Source organism: Prionailurus bengalensis, chromosome B2, assembly GCF_016509475.1.
Source record: "Prionailurus bengalensis isolate Pbe53 chromosome B2, Fcat_Pben_1.1_paternal_pri, whole genome shotgun sequence".
Lineage (NCBI taxonomy): Eukaryota > Metazoa > Chordata > Mammalia > Carnivora > Felidae > Prionailurus > Prionailurus bengalensis.
Genome location: NC_057349.1, coordinates 50,877,666 through 50,895,155, shown reverse-complemented (window position 1 = coordinate 50,895,155; position 17,490 = coordinate 50,877,666).

Below are 17,490 nucleotides of genomic sequence, written 5' to 3'. Positions count from 1 at the left end.
TGCTCTCTGGCCCCAAGTTGCCAAAGCTAAAATCAGGAGTCATGAAATCCACTTTTCTGCAGAAACTGAAAGCTGAGCATGCTCAGTGGCGAAGGAAAATTTTGGTTTGAAACTAGTGCAGACTACACAGACTCCCAGTTTCAACTGTGCACAGGACAGTTTCCCACGGGGTTAGCAGGGAGAAGAATACTTCATCATTTCTACTCCTGGCGGAGGGCTTCTTTCTTCCCAATCAGTGAGGATGGATCTGAGTACCAATTTGGTTTCTATCCTAACATTATCACCACCTTAACTGTCTAAATCCCGTCAGTCCCTAAACCTCATTGCCCTACCCACTCCACCCTCTCTTTTGTTTGTCCTGGTGTGATTTATACATTCCCAGCAGGTAAGGAAGGCCACCTGGACTTTGAACCTTAGCCACTCTTCCTTTTCGTGTCCCAGAAACCCACTTTGTGCCACCTTTAGTAGAAAACTGGTTACTGCCTGAGAGACTAAGTCTGGATTGGTAAGCAAGTCACTGTCTTTGCAAGTTTTCTAACTGCTTACAAAAGCAACAAAAATAAAGAAGGCTCGGTTCCTTCATCTTAATCTTCTGTTGACTTCAGAGAGTACCACGCTCCGTTATTTTAATAAACACCAAGTATGTTTTAGAGGTATGGCTGGTGTTTTAAAAAATTCAGACCTCAGCTAGTATTCCCCGTGTGCCTCTCCATGACACTTAGACTTGCATTATGATTTGCATTTCCCTGGTGGCAAGTGATGATGAACATCTTTTCATGTGTCTGTTGGCCATTTGTATGTCTTCTTTGGAGAAATGTCTGTTCATGTCTTCTGCCCATTGTTAATGGGATTATTTGTCTTGGGGTGTTGAGTTGTATCAGTTCTTTATATATTTTGGATACTAACCCTTTATTGGATATGTCATTTGCAAATATCTTCTCCCATTCCATTGGTTGCCTTTTAGTTTTGTTGATTGTTTCCTTCACTGTGTAGAAGCTTTTTATTTTGATGAAGTCCCACTAGCTTATTTTTACTTTTACTTCCCTTGTCTCAGGAGACATATCTAGAAAAATGTTATACAGCTGATGTCGGAGAGATTACTATTTGTGTTCTCTTCAAGGATTTTTATGGTTTCAGGTCTCACTTTTAGGTCTCTAATCCATTTTGAGGCTCTTTTTGTGTATGGTGAAAAGAAGTCCAGTTTCATCCTTTTGCATGTGGCTGACCAGTTTTTCCAATACCATTGGTTGAAGAGACTGTCTTTTTCACGTTACATATTCTTTCCTCCTTTGTCGAAATGTGGATTTATTTCTGGGTTTTCTATTCTGTTCCACTGATCTTTGTGTCTACTTTTGTGCCATTACCGTACTGTTTTAATCACCACCACTGTGTAATATAACTTGAAATCTGGAATTATGATGCTTCCAGCCTTGTTCTGCTTTCTCAAGATTGCTTTGGCGATTTAAGGTCCTTTGTGGTTCCACACAAATTTTAGGATTGTTTGTTATAGTTCTGTAAAAAATGCAGTTGTTATTTTGATAGGGATTTCATTAAATACATAGCTTGCTTGGGGTAGTATAGATATTTTAACAATATTTGTTCTTCCAACCCACGAGCATGGAATGACTTTCCATTCTTTGCATTGTCATTAGTGTTTTATAGTTTTCAGAGTACAGGTCTTTCACCTCTTTGGTTAAATTTATTTCTAGGTATCTTATTATTTTTGGTGTGACTGTAAATGGGATTATTATCTTTTTATTTTTTTTTAAGTTTATTTATTTTTTGAGGGAGAGAGACAGAGCATGAGTAAGGGAGGAGCAGTAAGAGGGAGAGACAGAATCCAAAGCAGGCTTCAGGCTCTGAGCTGTCAGCATAGAGCATAACATGGGGTGTGAACCCACGAACCTTGAGATCATGACCTGAGCTGAAGTCAGACACTGAACCAACAGAGCCACCCACACGTCCCAGGATTTTCTTAATTTCACTTCCTACTGCTTCATTATTAGTGTATAGGAATGCAACAGATTTCTATACATTTTTATATCCTGTGACTTTACTGAATTGATTGATCAGTTCTAGTAGTTTTTTTAGTGGAGTCTTTAGGGTTTTCTATATACAGTACTGCCTAAAATGTGAAACATTAGTCTGGTAAGAGAGAAAAAAATGAAAAAGACCTGTGAATTGGAGAATAGGGGACCAATTCTTTATCCTGAAGAGTTGTAAGCTTTCCTTGTTGATATAATTTCTAGCACTATTCCCCCATATACAAATATGAATTTGAGTCAATGTAAACTAAATTTAAAAGGTCTCCTGAATCAATTTCTTTTGGAATGGTGCGTTTCACTCCTTTTCAGGGTGAACCATTTTTCACAGACTCTGGGGCTAAAGAGGTCTGATTTTGAACTCTGGCTCTGCCACCTAATAGCTTTGTAGAATTGGACAGTTTGCTTAACTTTCATAAGCCTGTTTTATCATTTCAAATGAGGACAATGCTCCAGGTGTTGTTATCAGGATGAAATGAGGTGATGTAAATACAGTTCTTAGCAGACTCTCAGGCACACATCAGTTGCATCAAATATTCACTAATGCACGGTCTGAGGCAGCTTTCAGGTTGACTTCAGTCATTCCCATCTCCTTATTGGTCTGTACAACCAGCTTCTATCCTTGCTTCTCTTAGATCACTCACTTTGGGGAAGCCAGCTGCCATATTGAACAGCCCAGTGGAGAGGTCCACATGGCAAGGAATTGAGGACTGCTGACACCAGCCAGCAAGGAACTGAGACCTCTTGCCAAAAGTCATGTGAGTGAATAATATTGGAAGCCAATCCTATAGCCCCAGTCAAGCCTTTAAATGATGCAGCCCCAGCCAGTAGCTTAATTACTACATCATAATACACCCTGACCTAGGACCACTCGATTAAGCTGCTCCTGGATTTCTAACCCTAGGAAACTGTGTGGAACAATAAATATTTGTTATTTTAAGCTGCTAAAATTTGGAGTAATTCATGACAACACAACAGATAGCCATTAAACGTGTGTATACTATGCACCAGGCACTGTGCTAGATACAAAGAACCAGATAGGTAGTACCCTCATCAAGCTTATACTCTAAAGGTAGCAGAATCATAAATGTTCAATTAATGTTCTTGTGGTGGTGGTTGTGGTTGTTCTATCATTTTTTTTTGAGCCTGGTTGTTGTCATTAACTTTTTTAAAAATGGAAGTCCAAAGTGATACCTGGTAAGATGGGACAGAATGAGGATTCAGAGGTTAGATCATGTGAATTTTAAAATAAGGCACTACCACCTATCCATTAGAATGACTAAAAATAAAAAGATTGACAGTCTCAAGTGTTACTAAAGATATGGGCAACTGGAACTCCTGCATTGCTGGTGGGAGTGTAAAATGATAAAACCACTTTGGGGAAACAATTTAGAATTTTTTATAAGTATATACCCACCCTAATGACCCAGCAATTCTACCCCCTTGGTATTCACACTCACACACAAGAAAATGAAAACACATGTCCATTGAGAGGCTTGTTTACCAATAGTGATAACAGTTGTGTTAATTATAGCCATAAACTGGAAACAACCCAAATATTCATCAACAAATGAATGAATAAACAAAGTGTACTGTATCAAAACAATGGAATAACAACAATAAAAAGGAACAAACTACTAATACATGTGACGTTGTGGATGAATCTCAAAAACATTATGCTGAGTAAAAGGAGCCAGACACAAAAGAATCCATACTGTGTGATTCCATATACAAACTAAGATAAAGTGACACAATCTAGATCCATAGATACCTGCACCTAGGGGTTGGGAAGAAAGTGTGGGGGAAAAGATTGATGGCAAAAGGCAGGAGGGAACTTTGTGCGTAATGGGATATTCTGTGTCTTGATTGTGGCGATGGCTGCATGGATGTATACATTTATTAAGGCTATCAAACTGTACACTTAAAATGGGAAAATTTTTATTATATAAAATTGTTCTTTATGTGTTCTCTAATTTTTCCTTCCAATGCGTTTGTAATATTGCATTTCAGACTCAGCTCTTTAATTCGTCTAGGTTCAGTTAAAAATGATGTAAGGACTATATCTAACTTCCTCCCACCCTCACCCATGGACACACCTGTTATTAACAAAAGCATTGTTTCCTCATTAATCTCCAGTGCCACCTGAGTCACAAATTTAGTGTAAATATATATATATATGGAGCTTATTTTGGGACATATTATGCCTCTGTTTTTCTATGTCTCTGCTAATACCACAGCATATAGTTACAGAAGTTTTATTTGATATCTTGATATTTAGTGGAGCAAATTTTTTCACCATGCTCTTTCAAGAGCAGTTTAGCTAATCTTTCCTCCTGATACTTTTGTTAAATTTTAGAAATAAGCTTCTAAAGTTTTAAATAATAAAAAAATGTGTACGGATTTTAATTAACATGTGAAAATCTATAAATTTGTTTGGGAGAATTGTCCCCTTTATATTATTGAGTCTTTTAATCCATGCTCAAGATCTGTTTTTTATTTATTTAGGAATCTTTTTTTTTTTAATTTTTTTTTAATGTTTTTTTTTTTTTTTTTTGAGACAGAGAGAGACAGAGCATGAACGGGGGAGGGTCAGAGAGAGAGGGAGACACGGAATCCTAAGCAGGCTCCAGGCTCTGAGCTGTTAGCACAGAGCCCAACGCAGGGCTCAAACTCACGGACGGTGAGATCATGACCTAAGCCGAAGTCGGAGCTTAACCAACTGAGCCACCCAGGCACCCCTATTTAGGAATCTTTTAATGTAACTCATAAAATTTTATTACTTTCCTTAAGAAGTTTTATATATCTTTTGTAGGACCTCTTCCTAGATTCACTTAATTTTTTATGCTGTAATAAATGGTATAACTGAAATTTTATTTAAACTTTTAAAAAGTAAATAACTAAAATTAAATAAAATGATTCATTAATAAAAGTAGTTTTAAAAGTTAACAAATAAATATACAGGTAAATGTATTTAACAGGCAATTGTAAATTACTTCTAGGACTAGGAATCATGTTGTGTTATTTATTTAATGTCCGCTTTTGTGCCACACACTGGATTAATTTTCTGGGGAAACAAAAAGGAATAAGGCATAGCTTTCAGTCTTACTGAAAGAATGGCAGTTATCAAGAAAATTATAACAATCATAGTAATATTTTTTTCTTAACATATGGAATCTAATCTTTGTCTTATAAAAAATTACTTGAGTGCCCTCTGAATTATTTACATGTCAGCCAAATGGGCAAATTAAATCTTACTGTATGCAATGCTGGATACTAGGAAGAAATTTGCAATAGAATCTCAAAGCCCTCAGGGAGAAGAAGCACTCAGACCCCAACCTCTGCTTCTTCAAATTTGAATTTAAGGACATTTTCTAGAGATCATTTTCTAGAGATCATGCTGTAAGGGAAGGACACCCAAACCATTCAAGAAACGCAAGAGCCTACACGATCATATGGGTAAATCGGTTTATAATTCAACAATCTATATAATCAGAAGCAAAGTTGCCACTCTAAGACTTCTGTGATTTCTTCTTGCTAGTAAATTAAAATTCCATCCCCTTCCATCCCTGGCTCTTTCTGTGGAATGTTTAGCTCATTTACATTTAATATAATTACCAGTTAACACTTGAATAATATGGTGGTTAGAAGCACTGACCCCTGCACAGTCGAAAATTCATGCATAACTCTTGACTCCCCAAAAACTTTACTAATAGCTTACTGTTGACCAGAATCTTTACTGGTAACAGTAAATTAACACATATTTTGTTTTAATACATATGTAATACATTTTATATATAATACATATATATGTATATGTATAAAGTAAGCTGGAGAAAAGAACACATTATTAAGGAAATCATAAAGTATAGGAAATACATATATAGTACTGTATGGTAAAAAATCTGCATATAAGTGAACCCATTCATGTCAAACCCATGTTCAAGGGTCAAGTGTATTGCTATGGTTGAATTTAAGTCTGCTACATATTATTTTCTTTCTGTTTGTACCATCTGACTTTTCATTCTCTGTTCTTTCTTTTCCACCATCTTTTGTGTAAATAAATAACCACATTTCGTCTATAGGCCTTCTAGGCTCTAGTAGCTACTCTATGGATTACAATATGCATCCTTAAATTTTCACAGTTTACCATGAAAGTATATACCAATTCATGCTAAACATAAGACTCTTGTAATTATCCAGGTCCATTTGCCACCTCTCTGGTCCTTTATGTTACAGGTTTTTTTTGTTTTTGTTTTAATTTTTTTAAGTTGATTTATTTTTGAGATAGAGAAAGACAGAGCATGAACGGGGGAGGGGCAGAGAGAGAGGGAGACACAGAATCGGAAGCAGGCTCCAGGCTCTGAGCCATCAGCCCAGAGCCTGACACAGGGCTCAAACTCAGGGACCGCGAGATGGTGACCTGAGTCGAAGTTGGACGCTTAACCGCTTAACCGACTGAGCCACCCAGGCGCCCCTATGTTACAATTTTTATATGTATTACATTTACCTATGTTACAAGCTCCACAACGAAATTTTATAATTTTTTTAACAGTCCTATGTATTTTAAAGAAACAAGAGGAAAAATAGTCTCTTACATTTACTCACATGTTTACTCTTTCCAGTGTTCTTTATCCCTACCTGATCTCATTCTTCTTACCTTTTGGTAAAGGTCTGTTGACAGAAGATTCTTGGTTTTCTTTATTATAAAGTGTCTTTATTTCATCCTAATTTTTAAGCACATGTTCAGTGTGTATCAAATTTTTATTGATAATTTTTTTCCTTTCAGCATTCTAAAAATGAACAACTTTCTTCCAATTTTTATTGTTTCTTATAAGAAGTCAGCAATATTTCAAATTGATGCTAAGCTGTATATAATGCATCATTTTTCTGTTTGCTTTCAAGATTTTCTCTTTACTTTTTTTTTTAATTTGACTATTACATGTCTGTATTTATCCTGAAGTGAGTTTACTAAACTTATTGACTCTGTAAACTTATCTTTCACCAAATTTAGGATATTTTCAGTCACTGAGTCCCTAAAATTTTTTTGCCCAATTTCTTCTTTTTTTCTTTTGATATTCCAATATTACAAATGTTAGACTTTTTGGTAGTCACCCACGTGTACTTGAGGTTCTGCTTTGTCCCCATTGTTTTTTTTCTCTCTGTTTTTCAAACTGAATAATATATATTTATATAGCTTCACATTTACTGGTTCTTTCTTTTATCATCTGAAGCTACTATTAAGCCCATATGAAATGCAACTTTAGATAGTGTATTTTTGTAGTTCTAGAATTTCTTTCATTGTTTTTTATATATACAGTTTCTATTTCTCTGCTGAGATTTCCTATTTGCTCATGCATTAAGAGTATATGTTCCTTTGAGCTCAGAGCCTGAAGCCTGCTTTGAAATCTGTGTCTCCCTCTCTCTGCCCCTCCCCTGGTCATGTTCTGTCTCAAAAATAAATAAAATGTTAAAATTTTTTTTAAAAAGAGTATATGTTCCTTTATAAACCAAATATAGTTATAACCCCTGCTTTAAACTCCTTGTATACTAATTCCAACATCTGAGTCATCTCAGTGTTGATTTCCATTGAATGCCTTTTCTTTTAAGTGTAGGTCACATTTTCTTGCCTCTTAATATGCCTGGTTATTTTCAAATGTATCCTGGACATTATAAATGATAAAATCTCTGGATTATGTGATATTACTTCAAAGGGTATTATTTTTTTATTTTCTTTTAGCACACAGTTAGCTTAGATGAAATCAAACATCAAACTCTTATGTCCTAGCCTCTTCAGGCTGCTATACCAAAAATACCATATACTGGATAACTTACAAGCAACAGAAATTTATTTCTTATACCTCTGGAGACTGGAAGTCCACAATCGATGCACCACTAGATTCAGTGTGAGGTGAGGACCTGCTTCCTGGTTTATAGATGTTTTTGTTAGCACTGTGTCTCCACACATTACAAAGGGACACAGGAGCTCTCTGGGGCTCCCTTTATGAGGACACTAATCCCTTTCATGAGGGTTCCACTCCTATGACCTACTCACCTTCCAAAGGCCCTACTTCCACTTTGGGGATTACACTTCAACAATATAAATTTGAGGCGGGGGGGGGCACAAATATTTGGCCTATGGTATCTTATTTTCTCTGTGGTGGATGGCAACTGAAATTTTGTGTTCTGTTATTTTATTCTTAACTGTGCTACTTCAAATAGAGCTGCACATGCATAATTAAGGGGTAAGCCAGAGATATGGGTGGAGTTTATATGCAGAATTTGGAGTTAATACTCTTACTCAATCCCTTCTTAGGTTTCCCTCTCTCACTTCCCAACTGAAATGGTCACTCCAACTCTGATCCACTCCAACTCAGGCCAGTTAGATTGCTATAAAAATTGGCTGTTTTAATTTATACTTTAAATTTTAGTGGTTCTATGTAGTAGAGTGTCTATGCTTGTCAAAGACATAATAACAGAAAAGTCACACCATGTTATTCCCTCCTTCCAAGTGTACAGTCCCCTTCAGTTCCTGCTTGCTTTTGGTCACCCTCTAGCACCTTCAGATAGTTTTTTTTGTTTGTTTGGGTTTTTTTGGTCTAGGATTATAATTGTCATCTGCAGAAAGGTTAGTCTTATAGTAACCACTTAGTCCTTACTCAGAGAAAAACACGATTCCTTGCTTTTTATTAATTATAATCATTATTTCTTTATTCAGTTTCACAAATTGTAGTAGTATGTGGAAAATCCAAAATTTCGTATTACATAGATTTTAATCTACTCCTCCATTCAGAGAAGTTACAAGTGAGCAGCTTGACTTTCATTTGCTTTTCTATTTTTCTCAGTCTCCTAATAAATGTGCTAATGATGAATCAAATATTGAGCAACATTTCGCCTTGGTGGAAATGGGCCAAACACTAATCTGTCATGTGCTGTGGTATAAAGAACTCATGATTTTGCATTGAATTTTTGCATCTGCCACTATTAGGGATTAGATCATAGGTGAATCATATTAACTCCAATATTCATTTCTCTATTTCTGCAAAAGAGATGAAAACTGCCACCCTCAAAAAGCTGATGAGAAGATTTTGGGTTAATGTAGTGGAAACAGCTTTCCGTACTGCAGAAAACTACCCATTAGGCATTAGTCATTGTCAGTACTTTTTCTCAGTTACCACCTTAAAAGAAAGCCTACCATGTGAGTACTCTATTTGGGAAAACAATATAGTGGATTGGTAGAAATGAGACCGTAAAAGTATTTCAACATGAAAGAGAGTGCACCAGACAAACCAATCAAAACAAGCACCTGCAACTGAATTTATCTTTTTCCAGGCCACTGCTTCACAGCCTCTTTCTCCAATAAAACAGAAAACTTGTGAGATGAAGCCTAGAGGAGGCTTATAATTATAGCAATCTTTCCTCAGGTTCCGGCAATGCTTTACATTCATATAATACTTTATAGATCAAAAGAGCTATTAACACACATAATCTCAATTGTCCAGAATATATCTTTTAGTCATTTAAATATACACAGATGTCCTTTCCTCATTGTATTTTCTAGGCTCCTTTGTTGTAAATTAATTGAGCATATATGCATGGGTTTATTTCTGGGCCCTCTGTTGTGTTCCATTAATCTACGTGCCTGCTCTTAATGCCAACACTGTACTACTTTGATTACTTTAGCTGTGTGATATAGTTTGAAATAGGAAGCTTGTTGCCTCTAGCCTTGTTCTTTTTCAAGATTGCTTTGGCTATTTGGGATCTTTTGTAGTTCCATACATATTTTAGAATCGTTTGTTCTGTTTTTGTGAAACATATCATTGGAATTTTGGTAAGAATTGCATTGAATCTATAGATTGCTTTGGTTAGTCATTTCAACAATATTAATTCTTTTAATCCATAAACAGAATTTACTTGTGTTTTCATAAATTTCTTTCATCTACATCTTATAGTTTTCAGTGTACAGATCTTTCACAACCTTGGTTAAATTTATTCCCATAAAATTTATTTTATTATTTTTGATGCAGGTGTAAATGGGGTTGCTTTCTTAATTTCTCTTTCTGATAGTTCATTGTTAATGTCCAGAAACACAACTAATTTTAGTCTATTCATATTATATCCTGAATCTTCAGTGAATTTGCTATTAATTCTAAAAGTTTTTTGATGGAGTCATTGGGATTTTCTATATATAATATTAGGTCATCTGAAAATAGAGACAGTTTTGTATCTTCTTTTCTGATTGGGATGCCTATTATTATTATTATTTGCCTAGTAGCTGTGGCTAGATCTTTTAGTACTGTATTGAATAAAAGTGGAAAGCATGGCCCTTCTGCTCTTCTTCCTGATCTCAGAGGAAACTCTCATTTTTTCACCGTTGAGTAGCTGTGGGCTTGTCATATATGGACTTTATTATTTTGAGATTTGTGCCTCCTATACCCAATTTGTTGAGCACTTTTATCATGACAGTCAATACTGAATTTTGTCAAATGCTTTTTCTGTATCTGTTGAGATGATTATATGACTTTTTATCCTTCATTTTGTTAGTGTGGTATATCACATTGATTTGTGAATATTGAACAAAACTTGTATCCCTAGAGCAAATCCCTCATGAGCATGGTGTATGGTATATTGTTGAATTTGGTTTGCTGATATTTTGTTGAGGATTTTTACCTCTATGTTCATAAGGGATATTGACCTGTAATTTCCTTTCCTTTTCTGATTTTGGTATCGGGGTAATGTTGGCCTCATAAAGTGATTTTTTTTTTTATTTTAGAAAGAGAGAGAGAGAGAACACAGTGGGGAGAGAGGCAGAAGGAGGTGGGGAGAGAGAGAGAGGGAGAGAGAGAATCCCAAGCAGGTTTAACACAGGGCTCAATCTCAGCACTGTGAGATCATGACATGAGTCAAAATCAAGAGTCAGACACTTAAACAACTGAGCTACCCAGGTGCCCCAACATAACGTGAATTTGTAAGTGTTCCCTCTTCTACTTTTTGGAAGAGATTGAGAAGGACTGTTATTAGTTCTTCTTGAATTATTTGATAGAATTCACCAGTGAAGCCATCTAGTTCTGGACTTTTTGTTGTTGTTGGAAGGTTTTTGATTACTGATATGATCTCCTTGCAGGTGTTCAGTATGTCCAGATTTTCTATTTCTTCATGATTCAGGTTGTTTGTTTCTAGGAATTTATCCATTTCTTCTAAGTTGTCCAATCTGTCAACATGTAATTGCTCATAATAGCATCTTATGATCCTTTTAATTTTTATGATGTTAGTTTTAATGTCTCGTCCTTCATTAATAATTTTATTTGATTCCTCTCTATTTTCTGGTAGGTCTAGCTAAAGATTTGCCTATTTTGTTTATCTTTTCAAAAAGTTATCTCATAGTTTCATTCATTTCATCCATCTTTTCTAATGTGTTTTAGTCTTTATTTCTTTTACTTCTACTCTGATCTTTGTTATCTCCTTCCATCTACTAATTTGGGGGCTTTGTTTGTTCTTCTTTTTCTAGTGCCTTGAGGTATGAAATTAGGTTATTTGAGATCTTTTATTTTTCGTAATTTAGAAATTTATTACTATGAACTTCCTTCATAGAACTGCTTTTGCTGTATCCTATGTTTTGGTATGTTGTATTTCTGTTTTCATTTCTCTCAAGTAATTCTTATTTTTATCCTTTTTTTGATTCATTATATGTTCAGTAGCGTGTTGTTTCATCTCCATATATTTGTGAATTTTTCATTTTTCTTTTTGTAATTGATTGCTAGTGTCATACCATTGTGTTTGGAAAGGGTGTTGCTCTGATTTCAATATTCTTAAGTGTATTAATATTTGTGTTATGGTTTAACATATGACCAAAACTGGAGAATATTCCTTATTCACTTGAGAAGAATGTATATTTTGCTGTTTGATGGAATGTTCTGTAAATGTCTGTTAAGTCCATCTGATCTAACATGTAGTTTAAGTGTTTTCTTATTGTCTGGATGGTCTATCCATTGTTACATGTATTGAAGTCCTCTACTATTTTTTTAAATGTTTATTTATTTTTGAAAGAGAGAGAGTGCATGCAAGCAGGGGAGGGGCAGGAGGGGAGCAGACAGAGAATCCCAAGTGGGCTCCGTGCTAACAGCAGAGAGCCTGATGCGGAGCTCAAACTCCTGAACCACGAGATTATGACCTGAGCCAAAGTCAGACACTTAACTGACTGAACCACATAGGCACCACTTACTAATATTATATTACTGTCTATTTCTCCCTTCAGATCTTTATCTAGATCTCCCTTCATATTTGCTTTATATATTTAGGTGCTCTTACGTTGGGTTCATAAATATTTATAAATGTTATATTTTCTTGTTGGATTGATCCCTTTACTATTATATAATGACCTTCTTTGTCTCTTAGTAGTTTTTGGACTAAAGCCGTTCATCTTATATAAGTATAGCCATCTCTGCTTTTTTTTTTTTTTTTTTTTTTTTGGTTTCCATTTGCATGAAATGTCTTTTTTCCATACTTTCGTTTTCAATTTGTGTGTGTCTTTAAAGTTGAAGTAAGTCTCTTGTAGGCAGCATATTGTTGGATCTTGTTCTTTTATGCATACAGCTACTCTGCATCTTTTGACTACAGAATTTAGTACATTTACATTTAAAGTAATTGTTGATAGATACGGCCTTATTAATGCCGTGTTAATTTTCTAGCTGTTTAGTAATTCCTTTGTTCCTTTCCTCTTGGTCCCTTTCTTTGTGATTTAATTATTTTCTGCAGTGATGTGCTTAGATTCCTTTCATTTTCTTTTGTGTAACTACTATAGGTTTTTGCTTTGTGGTTATCATAAGGCTTACATAAAACATCTTATATTCATAACAGTCTATTTTTAGCTGAAAACAACTTAACTTCTAACACATTAAAGCTTCATATTTTTTCTCCACCCCCCACATTTATTTTTATTTTGTTGTCAAAATAAAAGTCTTTTAATCTTGTGTATCCTTTAAGAAATTATTGTAGTTATAGTTATTTTTAATGGCTTTTGTCTTTTAACCTTCATACTTGATTTGTAAGTGATTGACTACTATCATTACAATATTAGAGCATTTTATTTTTTATTTTTTTATGTTTATTTATTTTTGAGAGAGAGGAAGAGACAGAGTGCCAGCGGGGGAGGGGCAGAGAGAGAGGGAGACACAGAATCTGAAGCAGGCTCCAGGTTCTGAGCTGTCAGCAGAGAACTTGATGCAGGTCTTGAACCCACAAACCGTGAGATTGTGACCTAAGCCAAAGTCGGACGCTTAACCGACTGAGCCACCCAGGCACCCCTAGAGTATTTTAACTATAACAATATATTTATAATTACCAGTGATATTTATACTTTCACATGTTTTCCTCTTACTTATTAGTTCTCTTCTGTTTCAGTTTAAAGAAGGTCCTTTTACATTTCTTGTAAGACTGGTCTAATGATGATGTGCTCCCTCTGCTTTTCCTTGTCTGGAATACTCTTTATTTCTCCTTCATTTTTGAAAGACAACTTTGCTAGGTAGAGTATTCTTGATTGACAGTTTTTTTTCCTTCCATTTCTTTCAGTTTTTTTAAAAACTTCCTTCTGATCTTTACAGTTTCCGCTGAAAATTCTAATGATAGTCTTATGAGGATTCCCTTGTACAGAACAAGTTGTTTTTCCCTTGCTGCTTTTAAGAATCTTTTCTTGTCTTTAACTTTTGACAATTGAATTATAATGTGTCTTGATTTGGGTCTTTTTGGACTCATCTTATTTGAAATGCTCTGAGTTTCCTGGATTGAATGTCTGTTTCCTTTTCCAGATTAAGGAAGTTTTCAGCCATTATTTTTTCAAATAAGTTTTCTGCCTGCCCCTTACTCTCACTCTTCTTTTTCTGGGGCCCTTATATATGAAAGCTGGACCACTTGAAGTTTTCCCATAAGTCCCTTAAGCTAGCTTCATTCTTTTTTTTCTTTTTGCTCTTCTGATTGGATGAATTCCACTGCCCTGGCTTCAAGTGCTCTGATCATTTTTTCTGCTTCATCTCACCTGTTATGGAACCCCTCTACTGAGTTCACATACATGTGAGGATATAAGTATAGTTCATTTGACAGACTTATTTCAGATTTTTAAATCTCTTAAGTGATGTAGAAAATAATAAATTTCACATTTATAAGTAAAAACTTAAACCAATTCTCTTCCAGATCATAAAGTGCAGTTATTAATAAACTTTACTGGATTAGGAATTCAGTTAATCTCAGTCCTGGCTCTTCAACAAAATAACATTGGATATCAAAAGATTCATGTCTTTCATTGCTGTTTCTCATCCTAACCAAAGCAGATGGGATAAAAAAAAAAAGTATATAAAATCTGTGGCAACTCTAAAAGGCCCATGATTATACTTCTTCCTCAAAGTGTTCTCCTAGTATGCCTCTTAGTAAATGTAGATGGCACAAAGCCCCTCCTAAGTAAGCGATCCTATCAGGTTTTCATTTTTATAAACAGTTTGCTTTCATGATTCACAGCCAGCTGCTCAATTTTTCTCTCCCCCTTTCCCAACATCAAATCCTTTTTCCTCAGACTCTTTACCTGCCTATGACCCTTTATATTTCTTTCTTTAACTGTTCATCTGGCTCATTTCTGTCTACTTTCCTGAGAAAGAATATTTCAAAAGCAAAAATTGTTAAGTTTAATAGACTTATTGGCAGCCATAGACAACCCAATAATTAAATACTGTCTCTAACAAAATAGACTCTCAGTAATTTATAGAAATGGAAGAAGACAAAATGTCAACCTGCTATTGTTGAATCTACCTTTTTAATATCAAAGCAGATAATATTTATATAAAGTATGTGTTTTAATATTTATTCAATAAAATTTTAGTATTTATAATACTTAATATTTATATGTTTACTAGTTGCTTATGTATATTTTTGTATTTGTATAGTCTTTCTTTTAAACCTGAGAAGACACAAATATCAAATTTGACCCATGTCATTCCCTGTTGGGAGGCTAATGCAATTAGGTAATGCTATGACTAAGACAAAGGGGGAAATGGGGCCAAGATCATCCTGAGGCAGGACACTTCACTCTAGGGAGGTGGCTGGAGCATACTGTGACTTAATTGGGAATAAAAACATAAGTTTCCCTCCAAATATGGGGCTAGGACTAATATTTATAAGTCACCATGACTACCTACCTGATCTTTGGTGCTCTCTAAGGAAGGAAGAGTGTGTGTGTGTGTGTGTGTGTGTGTGTGTGTGTGTGTAGACTAAAGAGGGGGAAGTGGAAAATGTACCAAGGAGACAGTCAAAGGGGAAATGGTTTTTAAGAAACAAACCAACTCAGAGGAAAAGAATAATTATGCATAGAGTAGAAATTGAAAAGTAAAGATGGTGTAAAAACTTGTAAGACTATGAAAAGAAGTATTATCTTACTATTTTTATATTGTGGAGTATGTTAAAGCTTTATTACTGGTATAGCCAGTTATCCTTCTTAACAATTTGTATGTTTCCAAACTGTGTAAGTCCTTATATAAATGTAGGACTCTCCCTTATATAAAAACTTTTCTATGAAATCAGTGAAACAATTGGGCACATCACATTCCCTAGGCTAGCTCTTTGTGACTATTTAAACCACGCAGTGGACAAAATCTCATATGGAACTAATTATCTCCACATCTTGATATTCATTCTCTGAATTATTCCCTCCTCTTGAGTATTGCCTAGACTTTTAACTTACTTATAATGAATACAAAATACAGCAAAAGTCATAGGATATCACTACTGAGATTTGATTATAAAAAGACTATGGATTCCTTCTTGAGTGCTCTCTCTCATTCTTTTGGATTGCTTCCTCTGGGGGAAGTCAGCTACCATAGCCTGAGACAGTCCTGTGGAGAGGTCCACACGAGTAAGCTTGAAAGCAAACCTTCTGAAGCGTGTAAACAGCCACATGAGGGAGCTTGGAAGCAAATTCTCCCCCAGTTGAGCCTTGAGATGACTGCAGGTGCAGGTGACATCTTGACTACAACCTCATGAAAGACTGAACCAGAACCACTAGCTAAGCTGTTCCCAGCTTCACTGGGATGTTCCCAGCATAACTGATGCATAGAACTTTGAGATAATATTTACTGTTGGGGCACCAGGTGGCTCGGTCAGTTAAACATCTGACTCTTGGTTTTGGCTTAGGTCGTGATCTCACAGTCATGAGGTCAAGCCTTGCATCTGGCTCTGTCCTGACAGTGTGGAGCCTGCTTGGTGTTCTGTCTCTCTCCCTCTGTCTCTCCGCCCCTCCCTCACTCTCTCTTGCTCTCTCTCAAAATAAATAAATAAACTTTAAAAAATATTTATTTATTGTTTTAAGCTGCTAAGTTTGGGATAATTTGTTGCACAGTAATAGATACCTAATACAAACCAGAGGTAACACATAACATAGCTGAAATGTATGAGGTACAACTGAAGAGTCAGAGTCAGGGTAGGCAGAGGGTTGTACAGGAAAGAGATGAAGAGAAGAAGCCTCACTAAGCACCTGTGTTGTGCTAGGCACCATGCCAGGCACCTTATAGACACATCTTAGATTATTGTCATTACACTGTAACAATAGCATCATTATCCCCACATCACACATGAGTACTAACGTTCAAAGGGGTTAAATACTTTGCCCAACTTAACACTGCTAGTAAGCAGCAGGTGCTAGGTTTTGAACTTCCTCTCCCCTATCCTCCACATATACATATGTATACGTAGTAGCTCCAAAGCCTGCTTCTGTTACAACTTATTCATTGCAATGAATAAGGTCAGCAAATACCTCATAACACTGATGAGTGAAAATGCATCCATCCAGCTGAACCTTGCAGACGCAAACCTAGCACTTTATGTGATCACAGCTGAGGTGGCATGCATAGAGGGCCATGGGAACATGGAGAGAGCAGCTGCTTGTAGTGCGGATGAGGATGTAGTGTGGGAAGAGGGTGGCAGGGAAAACCCACAGAGGGGATTATGTTAGAAATGAACAGCACAGCCTCTCTCTTACTCCTGGAAGGACCTGGGCTCTGGAATCAGACTGACATGGGTTCAGACCAGTTATTGGCTCTGTGACAGGGACAAGTTACTTCTTGTTGCCTTAGTTTCTTTATCTGTACTGATTAAATGAGGCAAGGCATATAAATTGCTTGGCAGAGAACCAGGTATATAGCAAGCACTTAATAGATGTTCACAATTAATAATACTCTTGTTTTCTCTTCACGACTGACTTTATTTTCATGAGTGTGTTATGACTAGTATTGCCTTTCATGCTTATCAGTCGGAGTGACTTCTTTTAAGGGAAGAAGAAAAATTTCCCTATGCTAGTTGGGCAAGAGTTGAAGGAAGAAAAACAAAGAGAGAGAATATGAGAAAACAGAAAGGTGGGTAAAAACAATTGTATGTGACTGTGAGATAATGATTGTGTGAGGCCAGTGACTGTTTC